General features: G+C 32.5%; 1 pseudogene; it reads left to right on the forward strand.

Annotated features, from left to right (window-relative positions):
* The first annotated feature begins 8,671 nt into the window (after nucleotides 1–8,671).
* Nucleotides 8,672–27,297, forward strand: LOC134233923 (uncharacterized; annotated as a pseudogene).
* The last annotated feature ends 158 nt before the right edge of the window (nucleotides 27,298–27,455 follow it).

The following is a 27,455-nucleotide window of genomic DNA, read 5'->3' on the forward strand; positions in this document are numbered from 1 at the left end:
CCCACTTTAATTTTATCGACAAAGATTTATAAAACTTACTTGAACCTAATCATTGCACACTTACAATTTCTGTTTTGAAAATTCAAATTAAGAATTACTTGAACAACAATAAATTCTCGGACGCTTTATCGGCTACGCATGTCCATGACGTAATGCTGTATGTGTATATCTGGTGTTTCCATCCAACAACGTAATTGTCAGACCGGGTGAATGTTATGTCTTGTGTTGTGTCACTGCTATCGTGCCATTCTCCGTCCCAATCAGTAGGAAGTGTACAGCCTTGTACGCCTACAACTAGAAATTCAACTATTGTCTTATTTTCACATTTTTTTTTTTACAAATTAGAGGATTTTCATAACATGAATACCGCGATAGTCTGACAAAGGTACATTATTTTGTTCTGGACATGTCAATTTAACAGTCAGACAGACTGACAAATAACCAGTTATGACCGAGGAGAAACGACCATTTCTAGATCTGCAGCAACATTTTCTTTTATTCAAAAACATTTTTGAATCATTTCTCTGTGATTTGCCACGGACATGAACCTTTTCTTTAATAAAACTCTATTACATGTAATTGTTAACCCTCTACAAATCAATGTATCTGCAGACTAAATCGGTATTTACTTATCAAATAGTACAGTACCTCCCTGTCATTTCCCTTCGGCAAAATCAGGAATTAAGAACCTGAATAGAATTTATAGATTTTGCGTTTTGTCTTTTGTTTGACAAACCCGATACAAAGCAGACAAAAAAAAGAGACGGAACAATGTCCCTAACCATGCAAATGAAAGACAGTAATTTCAAACCTAAACGGTATAAATACATTTCACACCATTGACCTCACCAAGTAAATAGTTTGTTGATATCAGTGGCAAAACTTGGAGAAAACAGAAACATTGGAGTATAATGAAACTTTGTTGACTTAGAGACCCGTTATGCAGAGTTACAGTGATGACATATAAGGTTTAGTCACCATGAAAGTGTGTCCATTTGACACTGGTAAAGGAACAATTGATACATTAGTCTCTGGGATTCATGCTTGTCTTTATTTTTCTGAGTTTAACTCTTAAAAGCGTCCTTAAACCTAAGATAACAGAACACTAATACTTAAAATGGTGTTATTGTATGTTTGGACAATGTTGTCATAATCGGTTTGTTCATTTCGGCTGATAAAATTAATGCATTATTTATTGGAATATCTTACTTATAGATATCGACGTAAATACGGTTTAAATTAAAATGTGTAATACAGAAAAGGTTCTAATGACAGGTGCCCTTTCCAACATGTCGATAAACTCCCTGAGATTAGATTTAAGATTTCAATAATGAATAGTTTTATTTGTAGCTTATATAAAGTGTGATATCATTACTGAAATAAGAAAGAAATATAAATTATTCTAAAAGGACATGTTGTTGATTTAAAAGATTATCATAAGACATTGTCTGCAGTTGAGAAGCCGTGTAGCACAAAGTATCCCCTTTCGTAATTTAGTATATTGTAAAGGACGGAGAGATACCACTACTTTTGTTTAATATGCTCTGTACAGTCATGGATCCAATCAAGCATTTATAATTTGTAGACAAATTTCATCACATTAACTGCCTGAAATTCTTTTTGAAGAACATACTATATGTGTATATTAAATGCAATTACCAGTGTCCTCTACAAAAAATAATTTTTCAATTAAAATTTGTAATTAAAAGATTAAATTTTTGTAGAGGACAACAGTATACATTCTACCGGTATTATAAAGAATTGCGTGACTTAACACTTAATTTCCATTGAAAACGTTAACGCCTTCATTATGATTCGTTATTGGGTAAGGGTTAAGATTGTCAAAGTTGTTTTACGCTCTTTAATACTATGATTGTATTTTAAACTTAATTTTTATGGGGGAAAACTTAAGCGATATTGTATATTACTGCCAAAATCTTGGAATTTTAACAGAAATGTTAATGAGAGATTCAAGATCGTAGAAAGTTGGCATCGAAAAATATCATTTAGCTATGTATCTTTCAATTTTTAATATATATTTAAGATACAACCTCATAATTCACAAGTGTTTTCATCATCATCATTTTGAAATTGCCACAAGGACATCTGATATTTTGTCACCATAGATTAACCTACAGACAGACAAAGCGACAGGACCTAAACTTATTTAGCGTTTTCTCTTATTGTTAACTATTTCTGTCAAAAAATCAATAATGATATGGTGAAAACTGGCTGAGATTTGTAATAAATTAAATATTTAAAAAACTATTTTTAAAAAGAATTATGTTGACGGACAGACTGCGTCACAATTGCTGATGTAGGAGACAGACAGACAAAAGAAAACAACAAGTATTGTTAACTCTTTAATTAAGCATTGAAAACTGCTTATACTTATTGCTTCTCAAAGAGAAGTGTTGAAGGACTGGCAAACATAAGAACAGAGAGATATGAACGCTTTTTGTCTTTCTTACGTGGTCAATATCTCTTGTACACATTTGAAATAGTTACAATGATAAACATGAGTTGTCGTGTTTAAATAAATATTCCTTTATGCATAGTCTGACGCACGGACAGACATATGGACAGTATGATTCCTCCTCAGAGCTCTTACATTTCTGAAACTATTTTCGAAATTACAAAAAAGAGATCTCTGATTTTTTTGTACACATATCTCTTGTGTAGCCAGTGTTGCCAGCTAGATGAAATCTACAATAACGTTTGGTACAAAACACCGTACCAACTTCTTGTACTTCAAACACATGATAAACAAAATTTTATACACCAGGAATACTACTAATCATTTGAACTGAGTTAATAATTCACATTTTTACATATTATGCAATTGGGGAACAAAACATTTAGTATTATGACACATTGTCAAGTTTTTTTTAAAAAAATTATAAACAGCATCTCTAAACAATATGAAGAAACATAGTTGTCGTGTTTAAATTCACTTAGTGATTGTTAAATCAAAGAGCAAAATATAACAAAGCTTGTACTGAAAACAAAACTGACCAATCAGAAAACAAAATTCACAGGGAAAAAAGAATGACTTACGTATTATGATTGTTGATATCCATAGAAACACACATATTATTTCCTCTTTCATATCTGACAGACTTTAGCGTACGCTTGATTTTACTTCAAAGTACTCTACATTGCTCCTCCCAGAACTTTAAAATACGATCATGTCACGCATGCACACATATGTTTTAATATTCACTACGATCGATTCATGTTGAAATCATTTTCCATTTCTTATCCGAATTAATATCCTATAAATTAAAAAGAGACTGAATATTATCTATGCATACAGTTGAAAGTGTTTTCTTCGTATGCGACATAAAGCTAAAGCGAGGTTTAACTTGAATTTCTAAATACCTGGTTATCAAAGCATACACAAAAGATTTTTTTTATTCCAACAAACTTTCATTTGTTTAACTTTTTCTTTCAACCTTAGAAATTTAATTTTACGACAAAGAAAAATTCAAGTAATGAATAAAACTGATTAAATTGAAATTGATTATTGGTTTTGCAGTAAAGGAAAAATAAAATCTGAAGGCATTAAATCATTAATGTACCCTTTCATAACCTGGAACAGACACAGAGAAAGGGAAATAAGCAATAAATCTAACTATTTCAATCTGACTGTTTTCAGTTGTCTTACTTGTTTCATCTAATATCGTAAATCTATTAATAATCAGTGATAGAGATTCCCCACCCCATACACCCTGTTTTTAAAATTGAATTGAACATGTCTTTGAAATGTTAGTATAGTAGGGAATAAAGGCCATGAGAAGATTTTAAAATGGGGGAAATGATTTACCTATTTGGAAAAGTAAATTAAATATTAATGACAAAACTTACTATAGTTGGGGAGATGAAACCCCACATGGCGTGATAGATAAATTTTACTACATCATAGTTTAGTTGTAAGTTGGTCATGGACGTCTGTAATCAGTGAAACAACCCTCTATTAAATGGACGTAGCAGACTATATAGTGCCTTTTTGGAAACCACGGTTGAGCAAACTGAAGATTGGTAAAATAAAAATGATTTAAAGGTTGCACTCTTTTTGGAAGCAGGGGTCAATGAAATGTTAATTGAAATGTGTTGAAATATGTAAGCTGTACCAGGTTTTGGAAAAAATTAGTCGAATAAGTTCTTAATATATCATCATTTGAATTTTGATCGAAAATAAACATGAAGAATAAGTATATGTGCTGTGTTTGAAATTAGATTTTTAATGTGTTGATCACAATATGTTGATTGTTTTTCCAAAATGCTTTGTATATAATGTTTGTGGCTTACCCAACTGACTGTTTTCTCATTATAGACCTTAACATGAAGTATTTCCATGAGTAATATGCATGTATTATCAAAGTATGTGTTAGAGCAAAAATTTGATATTATGGATAAAAAAGGGCAAAGACAATTTCATCAAATCCATAAAAAATACAAATCTGCAAATAGAGTACAAACAATTCCACCTGAAATTCCAGAGGATGGACCTGGCTCTAGGATCATGGAAAATGTTAAATTTAAGTCAAAATCCATATGTTGTACTAAAACAATTAAGACGTCATACCTATAGACAAAAAAATCTTTATAAAAATTGCTTCACAAAAATATTGTTGTCTGCACACTTAGAGATAAATTCAAAAAACTAATTAAAAAAAAAATAATAAATTGGAAAATAGAAATTGACTTAAATCTTAGTCTGTTTCATGATCCTGGAACCAGATGCCCAGAAGGATCAAGCATCCCCTGATGCTCGGTTACTACCACCGTGAGACCTATGGGTTGATCAACTAGACAAAACATTTCATAGTCAAATTAACAACAAAAAGGCCTAGCAACGACATGCAGTACAAAACAAGTCAGCTGAATGAACCAGTAATAGGTTGCATGGTATCGAATTTAGTTGGGAGACATGAACACCAGCTATAACAGGAGATAGCAGAACATTAAATATAAGTAAGGAAAGTCAAAGTGAAGTCATTTCTTTTGTCGTACAATATAAAGATATGGCAGACTCTGTGTTGTCTTTTATAAACTTCTTTTGTTCATATTTGTAAAACAACAATTTACAAGCTCTTAATGATGCAAAATTACATTATTGTCGTCTTGCACAATATTGTTGTCTTAATAAATACTAAATTTTTGATTTATAGAGGTCTTTCTTTTGAAACATCATAACGGTTTAAAGTACCTACAAAAATATCATAATGGCACATTTTACTAGCAACTTTATTAGCCTCTTCATTAGCTGGCCTGTTTTCATATTCCTATGAAGCAGAATATATGCCCGTCACATCTATTTCATATCGTGATATTTTACTGACTAGATAAGGTGAACTAACAATTGAATTGAATGGCAAACTACTAGTAGATGACCATTTCATTATCAACTTTCCTTATTTATGTAGTAATATGTCACTATCACCTAAATATGGTATTAGTTTTTCCAATGGAATTTATGGAAAAACCTAACAGCATTCAAGCTCAAAAGTCCATTATACAATTCAATATAGGAGCAGAGCAAACACGGACCTCCAAAACATCAGAGAGGGAATCATGTGCAAAACGTCAGTCAGCACATGATTTAATGAAATACATTGTCGTTGTATCGACCATACATTTAGAATGTACGAAATGATGACTTGCTGATGTTCATTTCTCAACAACTTGTTTGTCAATAATTTACCTCGTTTTAAAAATTGTTCATACGTAGAGCATGCTCTTGCGTATTGAATCGAATGAGAGATATAAACCCCGTATGCAGGTGATGAAGGTATATTGCTGCATTTATAAGTAAGGGAAGTTGACGATTGAAAAGATTAAACAGAGACATATAATATGTCTCTGGTTTAATTCATCTCGTTTGTCATAAAGCTTGATCGTGAGATTACCATTAACGTCTTTTTCGCATAAATAATTTAAAACAGTTGTGCCAGACTCTGTAGTATCTTTTATTTCAAGCTCAGTATCGCAAGGAATATCTGCCCATAAAAGAACTTTTTATATAAAGGAATATTAGTAATTCTATTGTAATCAAGGGTACTGATGTACGAGAACATAAGCAGTTTTCATATTAACTGAAATAATATCTAGACGACTACCTTTTTAACATTAAGGAAGAAACCAGAAAGAATTATATCGCATACACTCATCAGGTAGACCTACAATCGAAATAAGGTATGTATCTGCATACATGGATTTTTCAGCTAATACGTTTAGTGTTTTTGAAGAACGCTAGAGAGAGACGAGTATGGTATGGTACCTTTTAATGAGTACCTCGTTCAATTAGCCAAGAAATGTTTTGGGAAAAAATCTGGAAAACTGGCATTGCTTCTCGTATAGATATAAAGGGGAGGATAGAAGCTTGCACTAAGCTCTATAATGAATCCTTTACCAATTGAGACCAGTGATTACAAAAAGTTATTTACTAATATGAAATTCAGAAAAAAAAAATCTACCGGTATTTGGTATTGATACAAGAAAATAAAATTAAATACAATATATTCTTATGTATCAAGTGTAGAATACTTACTATAGAATAAGTTCTTATTCCATGTATAAGGCATTTTGTCCCTTTCGCAGTCCATAAAATTAAAAACAATATATTCTTATATATCGAGTATACAATACTTACTATAGAATAAGTTCTTATTCCATGTATAAAGCATTTTGTCTTTCTCGCAGTCCATATGTTTAAATTCTCTAGGTACCATATATTTATTCGATTAAGGTAAGAACAATTATTTTTTTTATTTGTATATAATATCTATCTTTATTTATACACACTACAGTAAAATTTAATATACAGGTTCAAATCATGCATTTTTTTTTAACTCGAGACTCAGATGAAACAAGAATATCAACAGTCTCGTTTAAAGTCATCATTTTGTAAATTTTATGGTCGCTACAATAACCTTGTCAGCAAATAAAATTTCTTTGAGACAAATGCTGGCTGACGATTTTCAAACTTGTTGTTAGTCCATTATTTATACACTGAATTGACGACGGATTTTTCCGTTATTTCCCAATCATGACAAGGAGCACACAGCGGGTGTGACCGGTCAGCAGGGGATACTCAGTCCTCCATGGCACCTGATCCCACCTCTGATGTCTGTTTTAATTCCTGCGTACATTTGAATCCTAATTTTGCACAAAAACAAAATACAGACTCGGGAAACAGAGTCCTTCTTTTTGCACACCAATACCAGTATAACAAATACCGGAAGAAGTTTTTTTCTGAATTTCATATTAGTAAATAAACTTGTTGTAATCACTGGTCTCAATTGGTTTGATTGAAACTGGCCCAGTAATTTTTGAGATGAATTCTCATTACAGACGTCGATGACTAACTTACAACTAAAATATAATGTAGTAACATTTAGCTATCACGCCATAAGGGGTTTCGTCTCCCCAACTATAGTAAGTTTTGAGAGTGTTGTCATTAATATCTAATTAACTTTTCCAAATAGGAAAAGCATTTCCCATTCTAAAAAGTTGAAATTTCCTCATGGCCTATTTTTCTACTATACTTGCATTTTAAAGTCATGATTAATTTAATTTTGAAAAGAGGGTGTGTGTGGAATGAAGAATCTGTATTCCTGATTATTAATAGTTTGATGCAGTTAGATAAAACAATTTAGACAACTGAACGCGGTCATATTAGAATAGCTAGATTAATCGCTTATTTCCCTTTCTCTGTGTCTGTTCCAGGTTATTTAAAGTTACATAATAAGTCAAAATTATGCGTTTATTTTAAAATATCTGTATCATACATAGACAATCTTTTAAAAATAATGAATATAGGCAAAGCTATGACAACTTAACTGCACTGTAGAGCAAGAAAAGACTGCACAATATCAGTGCCGGAAAAACTAAGGTAGTATCTACCGTTTTGTTGTTTTCGAGTATGTCAGGTCACGCCACTTTTATTTTTAGCTCAAACTTGTAAAAAACATTCAACTGGAGCATGCAAAGGTGGGAATATGTTCTAACAACTCTTTTAAAAAGATTGAATCAAAAGTTTTGGTATATTTACATTCATTTCACGGTTCCTGAGACCATGGTAAATACTAGTATACTTATTCGAATTTTCTGCGCATGCGCACAATAGGGAGGAAGAAGTAAAGCAATATTTTCGTTATGGAGCATACTGAAATTATTTTTACTTTTATTTTCTCCATAAAATGGACTTTTTATATTCTGAAACCTGTATGTTTCTGAAACTTTTAAGTAAAATACTTTTGAGAATTGAAGAACATCTACACGGGTCATGCAAAATTTTTTACATTTGTCAGTTTTCTCATTTGTGCGTTACGGTGTCTCTAATGTGAAAGGAAACATTAATGATTTAATGCTTTCATATTTTATTTTTCCTTTACGGGAAAACTAATAACTTCATAAATCAGTTTTATTCATTGTTTTAAATTTCTTTGTCGAAAAACTAAATTTCTAAGGTTGAAGGAATAAGTAAAACAAATGAACTTTTGTTTGAATAAAAAAAGCTTTTGTGTATGGTTTGATTACCAGGTATTTAGGAATTCACGTTCAAGTTTAACCTCGCTTTATATCTTAATGTCGTATACGAGGAAATTTTTTTTAACATTATGCATAAATAATATTCAAACATGTTTGCATGAGTGAAATACTCGTATTTTAAGCTGAGTACTTTGGGGTAAAATCAAGAGTACGCTAAAGTCTGTCAGATATGAAAGAGGAAACAATATGTGTGTTTCTATGGATATCAACAATTATAATACGTAAGTTATTCTCATTTTCTTTCTAACTTTTGTTTTCTGATTAGCCGATAATTTTTCGGCATAAGCTTTATTATGTTTTGCTCTAACAATCACAGGGTGAATTGAATAACTGTGTTTCTTCATCATTTCGTAAGTTCTATGGTCGCTACAATGACCTTGTCATCAAATAAAATTTACCATTGAGTCAAAGGCTGACTGACGTTTTTCGTACTTACTGTTAGTCCATTATTAATACACTGAATTGACGACGGATTTTTCCGTTATTTCTCGATCATGACAAGGAGCACACGGCGGGTGTAACCGGTCGGCAGGGAATGCTCACTCTTCCATGGCACCCGATCCGACCTCTGGTGTTTAGGAGGTCCGTGTTTGCTCTGCTCCTATTTTGTATTGTTTTATGGACTTTTGATATTGACATTGTTCGTTATCTCCATATGTTTCATTCGTTTGTTTATAATAAAAAGGGCAATTTGACAATATGCTTATTTATAATACTACATGTTTTGTTCCCCAATTCTGAATTGCATGATATGTAAAATGTGCAAATGATTATAGTATGAAGTGGAGGAAAATAGTACGATGTGTTGTACCAAAACGTTAGCACAGATTTCATCTATTTGGCAAGATTTTTATTTTTTAAGTAATATTTGCATACATCTTTTCTAAGCCCTATTAAGGACAGATGATACAAACAAAAATTTGATGCCTGAATTGGTATATTTTTTTACCTAATTTCATTGCAAATGATGTAAATAAAAAAATTCTAGAATATAAAGAAAATGTAAACCTTCTGTGACATTCAAATTGCTACCCATCTGAAACTATCCTTATTATTCTATACAAATATATTTCACTTGAAATTCCATTTTTGTGCAATTTTGAATGAAATATTTAAAAATTACGCGGTGAAACTTATTAATTTTATTCATTAAATCATGAGACAAGTTGTCATTTTCAAATCTTTTGACAAAAGTTTGTTTGTATCATCTGTCCTTAAAAAATCATACTGTCCATATGTCCTCCTGTGTTTCTGGCCCTATGTATAAATGAATATTTATTGAAATACGACAACTTATTGTTATCATTAAAACTATTTCAAATTTGTAAAAGTCTATGTCTGTCTGTTCATTCGCCCGTTAGTCTCTCAACACTTTCTTTGAGAAGCAATAACTATAGGTAGTTTTCAATGCTTTGTGAAGTAGAAGTACACAATAATAACTTACAGCTTGTAGTTTTTGATCTGTCTGTCACCGCCCATCAACATTAATGAAGCAGTCGTCCGTCAACATTTTCAGTTTAATCAATTATTGACCCATAGTTCTTTTTAAATATAGTATTTTGGAAAATATTTTATTTGATACAGAACTGGGCCGGAATTAAAAATATCTTTGTTTCCCCTAACCCGACCCTAAATTCTCAAGTTGGGTCGGTAGGTAGGTTAACAATTTTATTTTCTGACAGCAGCTTTGAAAATACATTCTAAAATTTAATGGAAAATTACATTTATAAATAAGAAAAGTACAACAGAAATTGATTTGTGAACAAAATGCTATATATGCCGTTTAAAAGTAAAATTCCTGATTAAGTAATTCACAACTGTAATTTAGATGAATTTGTGAAATATCTCACACCGGAGAACATTTATATAAATCGAATAAAAAAGACAAGATTCTCAAATACGCGAAGACTGGACATAGACAGTCAATGTACTTTTTTTGAGGGCCATGAGATTTGAAGTGACTCTAGAGCATTTTGCTTTGGAGTTAAGAAGTAAGTGGCTAATTTTAAGTCGAAGGTTCAAATACCAATGAGGAACGTTGAAAACGGTCCTTCAAAAGGGACCATAAAACTTATGTCCAGTGTCGCCGAAGATGCTGTCTTAAAAAAGATCCCCACTGCTTAATGGCAAAAAAGTGCGTAGTATGTCTAAATTTGGAGCAAAAGGGAATTGTTCAAATGTCCCAACAAATCTCGAAGGGATTAAAAGCAAAGAAACAACCAATCTTTAAGGGTCTAATTAAAGAAAAATACACTGGACGTCTCAGGAAGCTGAATTATGATTTCAAAACCATTTGGAAAGAGTATTTAAACAATATTTAAACGAACCAAACCGAATTTACAAATGACAAAATGCTAGATATAAAACGATGTCATAGTCACGAAGTTTAACCCGTAAATAAAGGCATGAAAAAGTACAACTGAATTATATTTATCAGGATGAATACGCAGACATATTTACAACAACTTCTACGATTCCATAATGGCATATATAGTAAACATAGGAACATAGATGAATTGTTTATTAGATCAAAACTCAAATTAAATAAAATGCAGTGAAATTGAATGACGTGTGCACTAGGTGGGCCCGTCTTCTACTCATGAGGCTGGCCTTTCCATGTATTACGTACCTGAAATTCAATAGACAGGTTCGTTTGTTCGTTGTTTCCCGTCCCTTTCGAAAATTTATTCACTCACATGGAGACGCCAAGACACGTCTTAAATAGTCATGGTAAATTTTATCATCGAATTGTTTTAAAAGTGAGGAATTCCAGTTAGCTAAAAGCATAAGATTGAGACATCGCCGTTGTTTTATGAAGAACTACTTCTCTGTAATCACATCTGGGCACTGTTTTGTTTCCATCAAATGCTTGAAAATCACAGTAGAACAATGTTGGCCGTTCTAATAAAAACTGATTTTGATGAAATTGTATTTTTTAAAACTTGGTTGACAATAAAAAAATTTTTTGAATCATCGTATTTAAAAAATCTTTTCAGTCGGCGCAATTTAATTGGGTCGGTCGCGTTAGGGGAAACAAAGGTATTTCTAATTTTGGCCCTGATGATCAACCAGTAATGACCCATATCATTATTGATTTTTTGACAACATTTGCTTATAATAAGAGGAAAACGCCTTATAATGTTGATGTCTTGTCGCTTTGTCTGTCTGTAGGTTTATCTAATAGATCATGACAAGATAATAAACTTCCTGGCAAATGCAAAATTGGTACAAGTGATGATGATGACACGTATGAGTAATGAGGTTGTAATATTTTAGATTTCATTTTTTATGTAATGTAATTTATGTAATCTAATTTTTTGTCCTTTAATGACTTCGTGTTTTAAATACAACCATAGTTGAAAATTAAACATAATTTTAAAAAATTACAAAATCGAATAATAATAAACTCGTTACCCTTTTCAGTATCAAGCCAAACAATTCTTTACAATAGAATTTGTACCCGTCCAGTAATTGTATTAAATGTTCACCTATTGTGCATTCTTTAAAAAGAATTTCAATAGTTGACTTGATGAAATTAATCTAGAAATCTTGATTCTTGAATACGGCACAGGACATATTAAACAGAAGTAGTGTTAACTTCCCGTCCCTGATTTTTAACTTAATACTTTGTATACTAAGGTTATACTTTGTGCTACCCGGCTTTTCAACTACAGAAAATATTTTAATGAGGAAGGTAAAATGTCTCGTGATAACCTTTAAAATCAGTTAGCATGTCCTTTTAGAATAATTTGTATTTCTTTCTTACCTTTTTAATGATATCACACTTTATACAAGCTACAGATAAAACTCTATTCATAGTTATTTAAATCTAATCTTAGGAACTTTGTGGCCATGTTCGAAAGGGCATCTGTCCTTAGAACCAAATTCGACCAAAAATGACCGAAATATGATCATATCATGAATCCCATCCAGTAACATTATGATTAAAATCGTATTTACATCCAATATCTGTGAGTAAGATATCCCAATAAATGCATTAATTTTATCATCCGATTATGAAAATGTCCAAATATACAAAAACATCACTTTAAGTATTAATGTTCTGTTATTTTAGGTTTAAAGACGCATTTTAAAATTCAAACTTACAGAAATAAAGAAAAGCATGAATGCCAGAGACTAATGTATCAATTGTTCCTTTACCAGTGTCAAATGGACATACTTTCATGGTGACTAAATCTAATATGTCATCACTGTAGCTCTGCACAATGGGTCTCTAAGTCAACAAAGTTTCATTGTACTCCAATGCTGCTGTTTTCTCCAAGTTTGGCCACTGATATCAACAAAACAAACTATTTGCTTGGTGAGGTCAACGGTGTGAAATGTATTTATACCGTTTAGGTTTAAAATTACTGTCCTTCATTTGCAAGGTTAGGGACATTGTTCCGTCTCTTTTTTGTCTGCTTTGTATCGAGTTTTTCAAACAAAAGAAAAACACAAAATCTAGAAATTCTGTTCAGGTTCTTAATTCCTGATTTTGCCGAAGGGAAATCACAGGTAGGTACTGTACTATTTGATAAGTAAATACCTATTTAGTCTGCAGAAATATTGATTTGTAGAGGGGTTAACAATTAAGAAAGCTGTATGAAAGACTTTTCTTTTGGAATGAAAAAAATATTGCTGCAGATTTGGAAATGGCTGTTTCTCCTCTGCCATAACTCGATTTCCTCGTTCTTTTGAATGGTTATTTGTCAGTCTTTCTGTCTGTTAAATTGGCATGCCCAGAACAAAATAATTATACCTTTGTCAGACTACCGGGGTATTCATGTTATGAAAATCATCTTATTTTGAAAAAACAAAATGTGAAAATAAGACAATAGTTGAATTTCTAGTTGTAGGCGTACAAGGCTGTACACTTCCTACTGATTGGGACGGAGAATGGCACGATAGCAGTGACACAACACAAGACATAACATTCACCTGGTCTGACAAATACGTTGTTGGATGGAAACACCAGATATACTCAGACACCATTACGTCATGGACATGCGTAGCCGATAAAGCGTCCGAGAATTTATTGTTGTTCAAGTAATTCTTAATTTTGCATTTTTAAAATAGAAATTGTAAGTACGCAATGGTTAGGTTCCAGTAAGTTTAATCAAAGTCTGTTGATAAACTGGTATGTTTTAAAGTGGGTGATTCCAGCTTAGGGACAGATCTTCCTAAATTATATATAATTTTCCCCCAAGATTTTGCCTAAATAGCCGAGCGGTATAACGCGCTGTTCCTATACTGCTAAGAGACAGATTTCGTTAGTCGAGAGTTCAATCCTTATAAAAGTGATTTTCTCTGTGCTCTCTACGTAACATATAAACTGGCCTTTTAATGCTAAAACAGCTACAAGCCGTAAATCTTTTAATTTAAAGTCTTTTAACAAAACCAAGCTACCTGCTCCAGAAATCTTTAGAAGTTGTCAATAGTGTATATAAATTTTTTTTTCACAATTTATTTTATAAGCACTTTAAAGGTCCTTTTCTTCTTCAACATATACTGTGGAAAGTTGCATTAAAAATCAGCAATAAAAATGTAAGTTTTTAGTGTAGTCTTTTTTAATGTTGTATAATATAGTTTGCAAAAAAAAAATACGGAGATGGAAAAAAAGAATACTTTTATTGTTCTTTTTTCATTTGTAGATCAAATCAAACAGTAAATATTTTGGTGGATATCATAATGTATATCGGTGTATAAAATGGCAAAAACTATCAGACTACTCTTACACGTATCTTATACATGCAAGTAAGTTTTAAAAATGTATAATCAAATTGAAAAAAAAATGTCTTACTTAAGCCATCTTATCTTTTTTTCATCTTCTAAATTTCATCTTGGAAACCAAGTCTGAATAAAGTTTTCAATTATATGTTTTAAATGTTTCACATTATGAATACAAATCTCAAGTCCTTATACAGTCCTTATACAGATATTTCTTTTTGATATGGATTACAGATATTGAGTTTTCCGCTGGCAATGCGCGTGTACTTGTTGAATTAATAACAGACACGGTTAATATAAGCTACGCATGTAACCTTTCCCAGGGTCTGCCCACAGCAGTAGAAACAGTTGTTATGGTTAAAAAAGGTAATTGGGACACATATAATACTAAATACTCTCGACTAACTATCTCATTGTTTAATAAACTATTTTTTTTTAATATTCCTTTTCATTTTTTAAGATTACATCCAAAATGCAACACAGAATTGCCCAACTCCATTCTTGGGAAGATTTAACTATACTTTCAATGACGGCTCCACAACATATTGTGATGGCACAAGCGTTTGGGACGTTTGTTCGGATAGAACTCAGATGGTGGTCAATTACACCCTGTGCTCAACGCAACAATTTTACTCAAGTTTGTTTTTACATCTTTAATCTCAATAAAAACATTTTAGTTGATTAGGGAGATTTCTGAAACACGTTGATAGAAAATTTCTATTGCAGGCGATGGTGTGGCGTACTGTGCCTATTCTACTTCCGTTGGAAGTACTTATTACGTCACAGTAATTAACGCCGATATATCTGTTGATTTTTCATCAACATTCCGATTTACATGTTATGTAAGTAAGATTTTTAAACGAAACGATTATATTTTTTTAAATAAAAATTCTTACCAAACGATTTTCAAATTTCATGTGTTTTTGAAAGGCTGTAACTACTTCCGGTGGGAAAATATTTGCAAGTGACAACAAAGGGGCGTGTGGACAAAATCAATCACCCACAACCAAAATGTCTACAGGCGCGGGAACATTAGAATTCGTTGCTTATGGTAAACTTAACAAAAGTTTATCATCCATTCTGAATATAGACTCAATTGAAGTAAATGTAACACTAATAATTATGCTTACTTATACTAGTACACTATTTTTCTTCATTTTTCAGAAACATGTCGTAAGTATGTCCTCTGCCTAAACAGTTTTACTGATCGATGCTGATATGTTTATGATCCATGCTATAAAGTCTAAAAAAAAATTTAAAATGCTGATGAGATTGTGCAAATAGAACAAGACACAATACAACATAATGATTATCAGACCTCATATTATTCAGTTAAAACTGCACTTCAAAATATTGTGTCCTCCAAAACCTCTTGGCGACACGTATACTAAATGCGTTCATTCATAAAATAAGTCCAGTAAATTAGTTCTGTAATATACTGTCTTTCCTGATTATTTCAATATTTTACCATGCTTTCTGTGAAGAACATGAGTAAATTATACTTTATGAATAAGATAACACATCAACAGTGTACCGGTCTTGTAGAGAGGGCTGGCTCTAGAGTAGAATCCCCCCACCCCCCGGAAACTTGCTCTAAAGCAGGATTTCCCCCCAAGAAAACTGGATCTAGAGTAGGATTTCCCCCCCAGGGAATTCCCACACCAGAGTCTATTTTCCGGGGGGAAATCCTACGATGTGTAGCATAATGTTTAAAGATGCGTTTTAAAATTCAAACTCAGAGAAATAAAGACAAGCATGAATGCCAGAGACTAATGTATCAATTGTTCCTTTACCAGTGTCGAATGGACATACTTTCATGGTGACTAAACCTAACATGTCATCACTGTAACTCTGCATAACGGGTCTCTAAGTCAACAAAGTTTCATTATACTTTAATGTTGCTGATTTCTCCAAGTTTTGACAATGATATCAACAAAACAAACTATTTACTTGGTGAGGTCAATCGTATGAAGTGTATTTATACCATTTAGGTTTAAAATTACTGTCTTTCTTTTGCATGGTTACGGACATTGTTTCGTCTCTTTTTTGTCTGCTTTGTATCGAGTTTGTCAAACAAAAGAAAAACACAAAATCTAGAAATTATATTCAGGTTCTTAATTTTGCCGAAGGGAAATCACAGGTAGGTACTATACTATTTGAAAAGTAAATACCTATTTAGTCTGCAGAAACATTGTTTTGTAGAGGGGTTTACAATTAAGAAAGCTGTATCAAAGACTTTTTTTGGAATGAAAAAATATTGCTGCAGATCTGGAAATGGCTGTTTCTCCTCTGCCATAACTCGATTTCCTCGTTCTTTTGAATGGTTATTTGTCAGTCTTTCTGTCTGTTAAATGGCGGGCCCAGAACAAAATAATTATACCCTTGTCAGACTACCGGGGTATTCATGTTATGAAAATCATCTTATTTTGAAAAAACAAAATGTGAAAATAAGACAATAGTTGAATTTCTAGTTGTAGGCGTACAAGGCTGTACACTTCCTACTGATTGGGACGGAGAATGGCACGATAGCAGTGACACAACACAAGACATAAAATTCACCCGGTCTGACAAATACGTTGTTGGATGGAAACACCAGATATACTCATACAGCATTTCGTCATGGACATGCGTAGCTGATCAAGCGTCCGAGAATTTATTGTTGTTCAAGTAATTCTTAATTTTGCATTTTTAAAATAGAAATTGCACATATGCAATGGTTAGGTTCAAGTAAGTTTAATCAAGTCTGTTGATAAATTGGTATTTTTTAAAGTGGGTAATTCCAGCTTATGGACATATCTTCCTCAATTATGTATAATTTTCCCCCAAGATTTTGTCACTAAAGCAATTCTAACCTCCCATAACGTTGAGTTATCGTTCTTAGCACTAGTTATCTGTTCCTTATAGCAGGTATCACAAGACTTCTGGTTTAAGAGCAAATGTCGAGAGTGACTATTTAAATCAGTCTAAAATGTTCATTTTTTAAAGGAATTAAAGTTAAACTAGCGAGTCTGAAGTTCGTCTCTGGAAAAATGTTTGATCTGATACAATGTATTAAATTTTAAGATTTGACCGAAACACACACTTTTATTTTTACAATCTAAATGCATATAACATATTGGCCAAGTTTTGACAAAAAAAAATGACGATATTGAAAATAAAATGCGAGATGACAGTGCTGGAATGTCTCTGCGCATTATGTCGAATAATTAAGGCATCTAATTTCCACATTATTCTTCACATAAAATGTTAGTTTTCGCTTAAAGATTAGGAAACTCGTAACGTAAAAGAAAATGTCCATTTTAAAAGCAAGGATTCCTGCAATTAAATTGGCTTATACAAGTTCCTAATGATGTTGCGAAAAGAAAATCTTAAAAGCCGCGATTATATTCAAATGTACTACATCCATATATGAATGGAAATATTTAGAGATACCATTTTTTGTTTATATTACGGATACATTTTTTAAAACACGAATTACGACCCCCCCCCCCTCTTTTTGGAATACGTTTTACTGTTTATGATTAATTTAGTATGAAGATATTCATTGAAAACCACGTGCACCCACGTGCAATCTGATGATCCTCTAATGTTCATATATCCGAATAGTTCTCTTATAAAGATATAAGTCGGAAACAAACCCCTACCACTCCTCATGGAATAGGCACATAAACAACTAATTCACTTAAGTACGACATTAATCATAAGCTAGAGCCTGTTCAGTTTATAGTTCAAGAGGTACATGTACATATATACAAGAATATCTATTTATTTGATCAAGCAATGATGGAGTGGGTATGCTGAAGAGAAAATAGGCCATACTAATTCTTTTGAAAAAAAAAAATGACTTCAAAAATCTGCATGGTTGTTTAGAACAAATTTTCTAGACCAAAGAATTTTTCCAGCAAACTACATAAATATTATTCTAATACACAATATTCTAAAATATGGTCATGTCATACCTTGTTTGAGTGTAAAAATTAAAAAAAAATTCAATTACCGGCATGGCAATTCAAATTATGATCTTGCTCATTCATGCTTTTATGTGCACGTCAATCAGGAATTAAAAAATAAAAAAAAATCTCCACACATATTTTTTTTACATATCAAGGAGAAGCTATATCTTTATCGTTTCCATACCCAGTATGCAAGTCCATAGTGACCCCCCACCCCTCGGAATGACTGCATGGTCATTTGCTGCTTATTAAGTATCGAAATTCTCATTCATAGGCAGGTTTGCAGGTCCTCCTTCCCCTCCGCGCAATTGTTTCTGTATGGTATTGTACTAGATTTTCTTTTACGGAAAACGATTGAGAACAGCTAGAGCCCCCCCCCCCCCCACCCCCCTCCCCGTGGAAATATTTTCTTCGTTTTCTAATACATGTAGTTTTCAGTTTTCCTAAGCTATTTTAAAAATCATTTTAATTTTATTTGCCTGTCTTTTTTTATTTGCCTTTTTAATGTTTTCCCCACCAACCCCTTCTTTCCTTTGAAGAGCGACGCTTCGACTACATGTCTGATATGCGATTGTTAAAACTTATCGTTCGGTCAAACCTTGATATTTATCATTGCGCACAATTTCATTACATTTTTCCGAGGGACAACCTTCAAACACTTGGAAAAAGAAAGCTGAATTTTAAAAAAACGACATTTAGATACATTGTCTTTTAAATTAAACATTCTTTTACCGGTTTTACAATACCTGCTCTTAGGAAAGACAACTCGTGTTAAGAACGATAACTCGAGTTTATGAGAAGAGAGAATGCTTCCTTTACAAGTTACCTCATCAAAGGAAATTCAGGTACCTTACTAGGCATTTGTGGAAGATATCAGAGGATGATATTACCGATGTAATCCTTTTGGAAATAGCTTAAAAAGCCAAAATAAAGATTATACCGTTGTAAATTTTTTAAATCACTTTGTAAATCACAAGTTATTTATAATTAGAGATACCGATATAATACCGATACAAAACCGATATCTGAAGAATGTATCGTCTGACCTCTAAGGTTCCTATTTCCAACTTTATTCATGACTTTTTTTCAATTTTAAAACGGTTCCACTGTACTTCATGTGCTAAAGTTGGTTTTTCCAACTTAAAAGTATGTAATTCTAACCTTAACGTTGGTAATTCCAATGGTAAATTGGTAATTCTAACTTTGATCTTGGTTTTTCCAACTTTAATCTTGTTTTTTTCTAGGTTTTTTCAACATGAGCTTTTCTAAACTATACTGTAGATGCTGTAAAGATATAATTTCCAACTTTAAAAACATATATTGCATACATGTGTAGCTCTTGTAAGCTTTTATATCAATCATTCACTATCTTGCAAATAACAAAAAAATATCAAAACTATTATTTTGGTACATTTTACTAGCTTTCCTAACAATTATTTTACAGTGCGTTTGGGAACACTGAAAATGTGTTTTTCAAAGAAGAACTACAAAAACAATTTCTAATAAAACATGTTTTAACACATAAACTAAACACCCAGAAGTCTCTGTTGAGACTGTAGCTCTACTGGTTTATACTTAAAACAAAGGAAGAGTAAAAATAACAGTTGGGACTTGAAACTTTAAAACAGCAATAAAAAGAAAAATGATCCTTGCCACTCATCAAAACTAGAAGTACTGTGAGCGATGAGCTCACTAAATGATACCCCCCGCCTCCATATAGTTATAATGGCGAAGTCCATGTTTGCTGTGGCCGGAAAACCCAAAATATGTGTCGGATCAAAAAGTAAAATAGGAGGTGCACAATGGTAATATGTAATAAAGATTCTGTGAAAGTTTCATTAAATTTCATTCAGTGGTATGAGAGGAGTTGCGGATAAGAGATAGGTACCCCAAAGCGTAACAGACCGACGGACGGAAGGACGGACGGAATTAACGATTATTATATATACCCTCCCGCTTTTCAAGCGGGGGGTATAATAAAAACCGATGGACAGAATTATTAATCTTAGTATAGTCTACTCGTGTGCCAAGTTATATTGAAATCGGACAAAAACTGTAGGAGGAGTAGCATTTTGAAAGCATTTCACAGACATTTCTATTTTTAGTAACCATGGCAACACCATTCACCGGAATCAAAAACCGATGCACAGAATTATGTATCTTAGTATAGTCTACTTGTGTGCCAAGTTATATTGAAATCGGACCAAAACAGTAGGAGGAGTAGCATTTTGAAAAAAAAAATGTTTACAGGCAGACAGAGGGACGGAAGACGGACGCATTACTATCGCATAAGCTGTTTTGGTCTCTGACCAGTAGAGCTAAAAAAAATAAGAAAAAAATGAACATCCAAATTACTGTATCTCTCATCCATTCTTTATGCCCGTGTAGTTGTTGGCATCGCCGCGAGAATTCCAACTGCATCGAAGGCAAGTTTTTTAACCTGCCTAGATAGCCGAGCGGTCTAACGCGCTGTTCCTATATTCCTAGGAGACAGATTCCGTAGGTCGAGAGTTCAATCCTTATAAAAGTGAATTTCTCTGTGCTCTCTACGTAACATATAAACTGGCCTTTCAATGATAAAACAGATACAAGCCGTAAATCTTTTAATTTAAAGTGTTTTAACAAAACCAAGCTACCTGTTCTAGAAATCTGTAGAAGTTGTCAATAGTGTATGTAATTTTTTTTCACAATTTATTTTATAAGCACTTTAAATGCCCTTTAAATCTGCTGTGGAAAGTTGCATTAAAAATTAGCAATAAAAATAAAAATAAAGTTTTTTAGTGTAGTCTTTTTTTTATGTTATATAATACAGTTTGCCAAAAAAAAATAAGGAGATGGAAAAAAAAGAATACTCTTATTATTTTTTTCATTTGTAGATCAAATCAAACGGCAGTTGTTTTTGGTGGAAATCATAATGTATATCGGTGTATAAAATGGCAAAAGTTAACGGACTACTCTTACACGTATCTTATACATGCAAGTAAGTTTTAATGAATCTACAATCAAATTGAAAAATGAAATTGTCTAAATTTACACAAATGATTAAGCCATCTTATCTTTTTTCATCTTCAAAATTTCATTTTGGAAACCAAGTCTGAATAAAGTTTTCAATTATATGTTTTAAATGTTAATATTTTGAATACAAATCTCAAATCCTTATACAGTCCTTATACAGATATTTCTTTTTGATATGGATTACAGATATTGAGTCTAACGCTGGCAATGCGCGTGTACTTGTTCAATCAATAACTGACACGATTAATATAAGCTACGCATGTAACCTTTCCCAGGCTCTGCCTACAGCAGTAGAAACAGTTGTTATGGTTAAAAAAGGTAATTGGGACATATATAATACTAAATACTCTCGACTAACTATCTCATTGTTTAATAAACTAATTTTTTTTAATTTTCCTTTTCATTTTGAAGATAACATCCAAAATGCAACACAGAATTGCCCATCTCCATTCTTGGGAAGCTTTAACTATACTTTCAATGACGGCTCCACAACATATTGTGATGGCACAAGCGTCTGGGATGTTTGCTCAGATAGAACTCAGATGGTGGTCAATTACACCCTGTGCTCAACGCAACAATTTTACTCAAGTTTGTTTTACATCTTTAATCTCAATAAAAAACAACATTTAAGTTGAGTAGGGAGATTTCTGAAAGACTTTGATAGAAAATTTCTATTGTAGGCGGTGGTGTGGGGTATTGTGCCTACTCTACTTCAGTTGGAAGTACTTATTACGTCACAGTAATAAACGCCGATACAACTGTTGATTTCTCATCAACATTCCGATTTACATGCTATGTAAGTAAGATTTTTAAACGAAACGATATTTTTTAAATAAAAATTCTTACTTCCAAACGATTTTCAAATTTCATGTGTTTTTGAAAGGCCGTTACAACTTCCTGTGGGAAAGTAGTCGCAAGTGACAACAAAGGGGCGTGCGGACAAAATCAATCACCCACAACCAAAATGTCTACAGGCGCGGGAACGTTAGAATTCGTTGCTTATGGTAAACTAAACAAAAGTTTATCATTCCTTCAGAATATAGACTCAATCGAAGTAAATGTAACACTAATAATTATACCTACTTATGCTAGTACACTATTTTTCTTCATTTTTCAGAAACATGTCGTAAGTATGTCCTCTGTTTAATCAGTTTTACTGATCGATGCTGATATGTAATATGTTCCATGCTATAAAGTCTAAAAAAAACTTTAGATAATGCTTATGAGATTGTGCAAATAAATTAAGACACAATTAAACATAATAATTATCAGACCTCATATTATTCAGTTAAAACTGCACTTCAAAATATTGTGTCCTCCAAAACCTCTTAGCGACACGTATACTAAATGCGTTCATTCATAAAATAAGTCCAGTAAATTAGTTCTGTAATATACTGTCTTTCCTGATTATTTCAATATTTTACCATGCTTTCTGTGAAGAACATAAGTAAATTATTCTTTATGAATAAGATAACAAATCAACACTGTACCGGTCTTGTAGAGAGGGCTTTCCCGCCTAAAATCTTTCACCCCGGAAAACTGGCTCTAGAGTAGAATCCCCCCCGGGGAAACTGGCTCTAAATAGGATTTCCCCCCCCCAAGAAAACTGGCTCTAGAGTAGGATTCCCCCCCAGGAAATCCCACACCGGAGTCTATTTTCCGGGGGGGGGGGGGGGATCCTACGATGTGTAGCAGTTATAGAGTTCGATTTTCCCCAGAGCTAAATTTCTCCAGATGAAATATAATTGCTCTACTTATGCTTTGAGGGGGAATGGGTGGTACATTGCTACAAGTGTCCCTTTTTTTAAAAAAAAAAAATGGTGACCAGATGTATTGAACATACGTATACGAAAAATAACAAGAAATTTGATTTTTTTTTTTGTAAATCAAATAAATAATTTCTATAGCTTAACCCAAGTGCAAAATAAAATGGTAGCTTTTTATCAAAAATTGTTATTACAGAAAGGTGGAAAATTTCACACCATAGTAAATTTATAATTTATTAATATTTTAGAAAGTTTATCATTTATACCTAAATAGGTCTAAAATATATACCAATCCAGACACCCATTATTTGTTTGTTTCGTCATATTTTAGAGAATATTTACATTTTTTGGAATGCTATTATTGTTGGCTGAGATTCCATGATTTGAAATATATGCTTAGAAAATTCTTGCGACATTTTACGACAAAACACTCATGTACCTATTAAAAATCACGTTTGTCTTTTATTTTTTTTTATATAAAAATATAACGAGGGGGGGTCCTACTCTGAGAAAGAAAGAGGGGGAAAACTGACTCTTGTGTGAGATTTCCCCCGGGGGGAAATCCTACTCTAGAGTACGATTTCCGGGGGGAAAGCTGGCTATGGGTAAAATCCTACTCTACAACACCGGTATTTGGATACTTTGTTAATCTTAAAATTATCGTACATATTAAGTATCATTATAATTTTCTAATTAGTTATTAAATCAACACTATAACTGTGGTTGCTGTGTACCAATAATCTATGGCTGTATATCAGTGACTTTAATAATTGTTAGTCAATTCAACACTTTGAATGAGGATATATTTTACTAATTACTTATCAAATCAATGCTAGAATACGGACTCTGTGTACTAATTATCTATGACAAAACATAAGTCGCTTTTCTTCTACAGCCTTTACCTCTCCTTCCGCCTCAGAGAGCTCTAGCAATATAGGTATTATTGCCGGGGCCGTGCGGGCGGTTCTTGGTATTGCTATAGCGGCTGCAGTGGGGATCATCATATATAAAAAATTAAAACGACAAAGAGAAAGTCCAGCCACCAGGTAAGAGTTGATATAGTCTTTCTTAAAATAAAATCTGCAGGTGATAATCGCATTGTGTATGTCCACAGTTGAAGTAAATTATAAATTATTTTTAGGAGTACAATTAAATGGATGCTAAAGATCAGATAATTAGAGAATATAAAGTATGAAATTTAATGTGATACGTTTGATTTTTAAATCATATATTGTTGCTTTTCATAATTATATCCTTACATTACCGCACAGGGGCCGGTAACATACTGTTTTTGATTTTACGTAATCACTATATATATACAAAAAAGGAAAGGGAAACAACGTCAGCCCGAATTTACACAGGGTTGATCTCGGAAATATTTCGTATTTCATAAAAAAAGAATGTAGCCAATTAAATTATAACTAGAAATCATACTACAATAAATATTCTTTAATAAAACAGAAACCTCGTTACTTTTTATAGCGTTTAAGCTGGGTAATACTAACTCGATATCCCGTTGTGCGAGTCGATGTACTTTAAGTCGTCCACTAAAACGAGGCAAAATTCGCACATTTTCTCCAGTTTTGAAGTCTTTCCGGAGATGGAAAACACAAAGTAAAGATCCAGCGTTCACGAAAATCATCTTTTTCTTTTGTTAATTGCAATTAAAAGGTACAATATCTCCGATTTGAATAAATCGGTAGCTTTTTTCGTTCACAGAGAGGCTCGACCCCAGAACAGACGACATTTTGGAAAAACCCATGATTGGTAAAAGGCGGAGCGTGATTGGTCAGATCTGTTCTAGAAAAGCACCATTGACCAATCACATCTCGCGTTAAATATTAGATGCAATGTTTAGCGAATTTAGTGGACAACTTAAACTACATCACTTGCATGACAGGATATCGGATCTGCAAAACACGACTTACACGATTCTTAAATGACCGCGATGGTATTTTTATTAAAGAGTGATTATTACTGAATGATCCCAGACGTTATTTCACTAACTGCAAGGTATTTTATTGAAAACACGAGTCATTTCCGAGATCGACCCTGTGTAAATTCGAGCTGATGTTGTTTCCCTTTCTCTTTTTGTATACATATTGTGATTACGTAAAATCAAATACAGTATGTTACAGGCCCCTGTGCATTACCACTACGCTTAAATTGATATTTCATGGTCTGTGTAAATGTTTATTGATGAACACAATTTAACATTATTCATTTACTAAGTTTGAAGGCAACGTGTGTTTTGTCGGATCCAAGACTGGGCGCCTGAAGCCGTTAGTCCGAAGGCAGACAGTTTGGTTCAAGGGTCGACAAAACGCATTTTGCCCGAAAACATAGTCAATAAATGTTTTGTTTATATACTTATCATTTTAATTTTTATTTGATATACATGTATTTTATACTGTCTTCCGTGATGTAACCTTAGATCCTTCACTGTTGAACTCCAACGAATAAAATTGATATTAAGTCCCGCCCATTCTGTGAAGTAAGTGCTCCAACATTATAACAACAATTTACTTATTGGCGAAATTTACATACACCGCTAATATATAAAAAGATTCCATTAATTCAAAACTTATTTATACCTCTTAGGCCTGTATGTACCTTTAGGATGAAAACTAAGCTTTTTTTAAAAATATTTTATATGTAGTACATGATGTATAACATAGTACAATAGAATAAAGTTGCTGTACAACATGTTAGAAGAAGAGGCCTTTCATGAAATTAATATTTGTAGAAGTAAAAAAAAAATCCCAAAATATTAGGAAATGTATTTCTTATAATTATCTATTTCTGTTACTAAACTAATTGCGGGACTTTGGAGTATTTCGTCATGCTATATTCTATATTCCTGTGTAATAAACTGTCAATAGAATCTGAAAGATAGTTTTTTGAATAGTTCTGTAAAAGAAACTTAATTTCCCCCGCGCTTGCGCGGGATTTCAGCTAGTTTATAATGAAGTCAACCTTTATGTATTTCATATCTCATAAACAGGAAGTTGAAGTACCATTTTAGAAAACTTTAATAAATTGTTATGTAAATGCTAACAAAATTTTAGGCTAGCCGTTTTCTTTTACTTAATAAAATGAGAGTTTATGGTCCTTATGGATGGTGATTCGAAAAGCAATGCTTTCGTACGATATATATATGCCTCGTACAATTTTGTATGTGAAAAAAATCCAAATACATTTCGACACATTTGGACTTCAAAGTGTCTGATATTTTTTCTAAAGAACTGTATTTGGCATAAATCCATTACATAAGACTTGTTATTTTTTTGAAATCGACAACAAGTGGAAATGTCATATAAGCCGCCTGTGTAAAAGTAATTATAAAATTCTTAGCCTAAAACTTTAATAATGTTACTTGATCAAATACGGAAGTAAATATTAAATTGATGTTATATGAAGTGAAAATCAAGGAAACTCTGTGGGGAAAAGATTCTTTACATTGATGTTTTCCGAGTAAAGACGTGTCAAATATCATATCAGTGCATTATGCTATATTTGCATGTTTAGGAATTGTATGATACAGACAATGAGATTGAAATCAGTTTTAATGATGATTTATTTACTTGCAGTGTTTATTTCTCCGTGGACCCAGCTGTGACCCCTGAGTATGCCACTGTTATAGAACCCCCCTAAAAATAAATCAAACTCTCTCCCTCCTTTACAAAAATAGTTTTCTTCTATCCAACCAAGAGGGCATACCTCTAATGAAGCAGAGGAAATCCGGGCCGCATATTGCCAAAAACAGAAGTATTAATTCAGTGTTGGACTAAAACTATTTCTGTAAATGTGATCCACCATTTAACCCTGTATTTAATTAATGATTTATTTTTACTAATTTCTATGATATATTATTGTTGTATGACATTCAATGTTGCCATTTTACATTAAGTAATTAAGTATTTGACTCCGAGAGTTTATGTATGTTTGCTTGTTACATTTTAAAACTTGAATGAGAAGAGTTTGTTTTCTAATTGAATCTTGCTGAAACATGCTTATGTGCTAACTATCTTGAATTTATTAATTTTCCTGTTATATTATGCAATGAAGTAAATTTAAGACATCTGATTTTTTAATTTAAAAAAAATGAAATTGTACGATAATCTCAAAGAAGCATATTATCATTGTTTGTTCATGAAAGAGTTGTTTTTTCCCAATGTCTTTTATTTATTTGCGTTTACATGAATAAACACTATTAATTTTTCTTTCAATACACAACGAAAAATGTATTCAGTGTAATTTTTAAGAATAAAAGGGCAAACTTTTATAAGTAGTTCGATGTAACAGCGACATTCCGAAAACAATTGATAAACTGGCAAGTGGAGCATGACCCTAGCAGGACCTAAAGGAAGTTGTCAATTTAAAGATAATCTCAAATTATTAAGAGAAGAAATTAATACAACTTCTTCATGGTTACAAT

This window comes from Saccostrea cucullata, unplaced genomic scaffold, assembly GCF_032062105.1.
Source record: "Saccostrea cucullata isolate Sc308-1 unplaced genomic scaffold, CSIRO_AGI_Scuc_v1 ctg226, whole genome shotgun sequence".
NCBI lineage: Eukaryota > Metazoa > Mollusca > Bivalvia > Ostreida > Ostreidae > Saccostrea > Saccostrea cuccullata.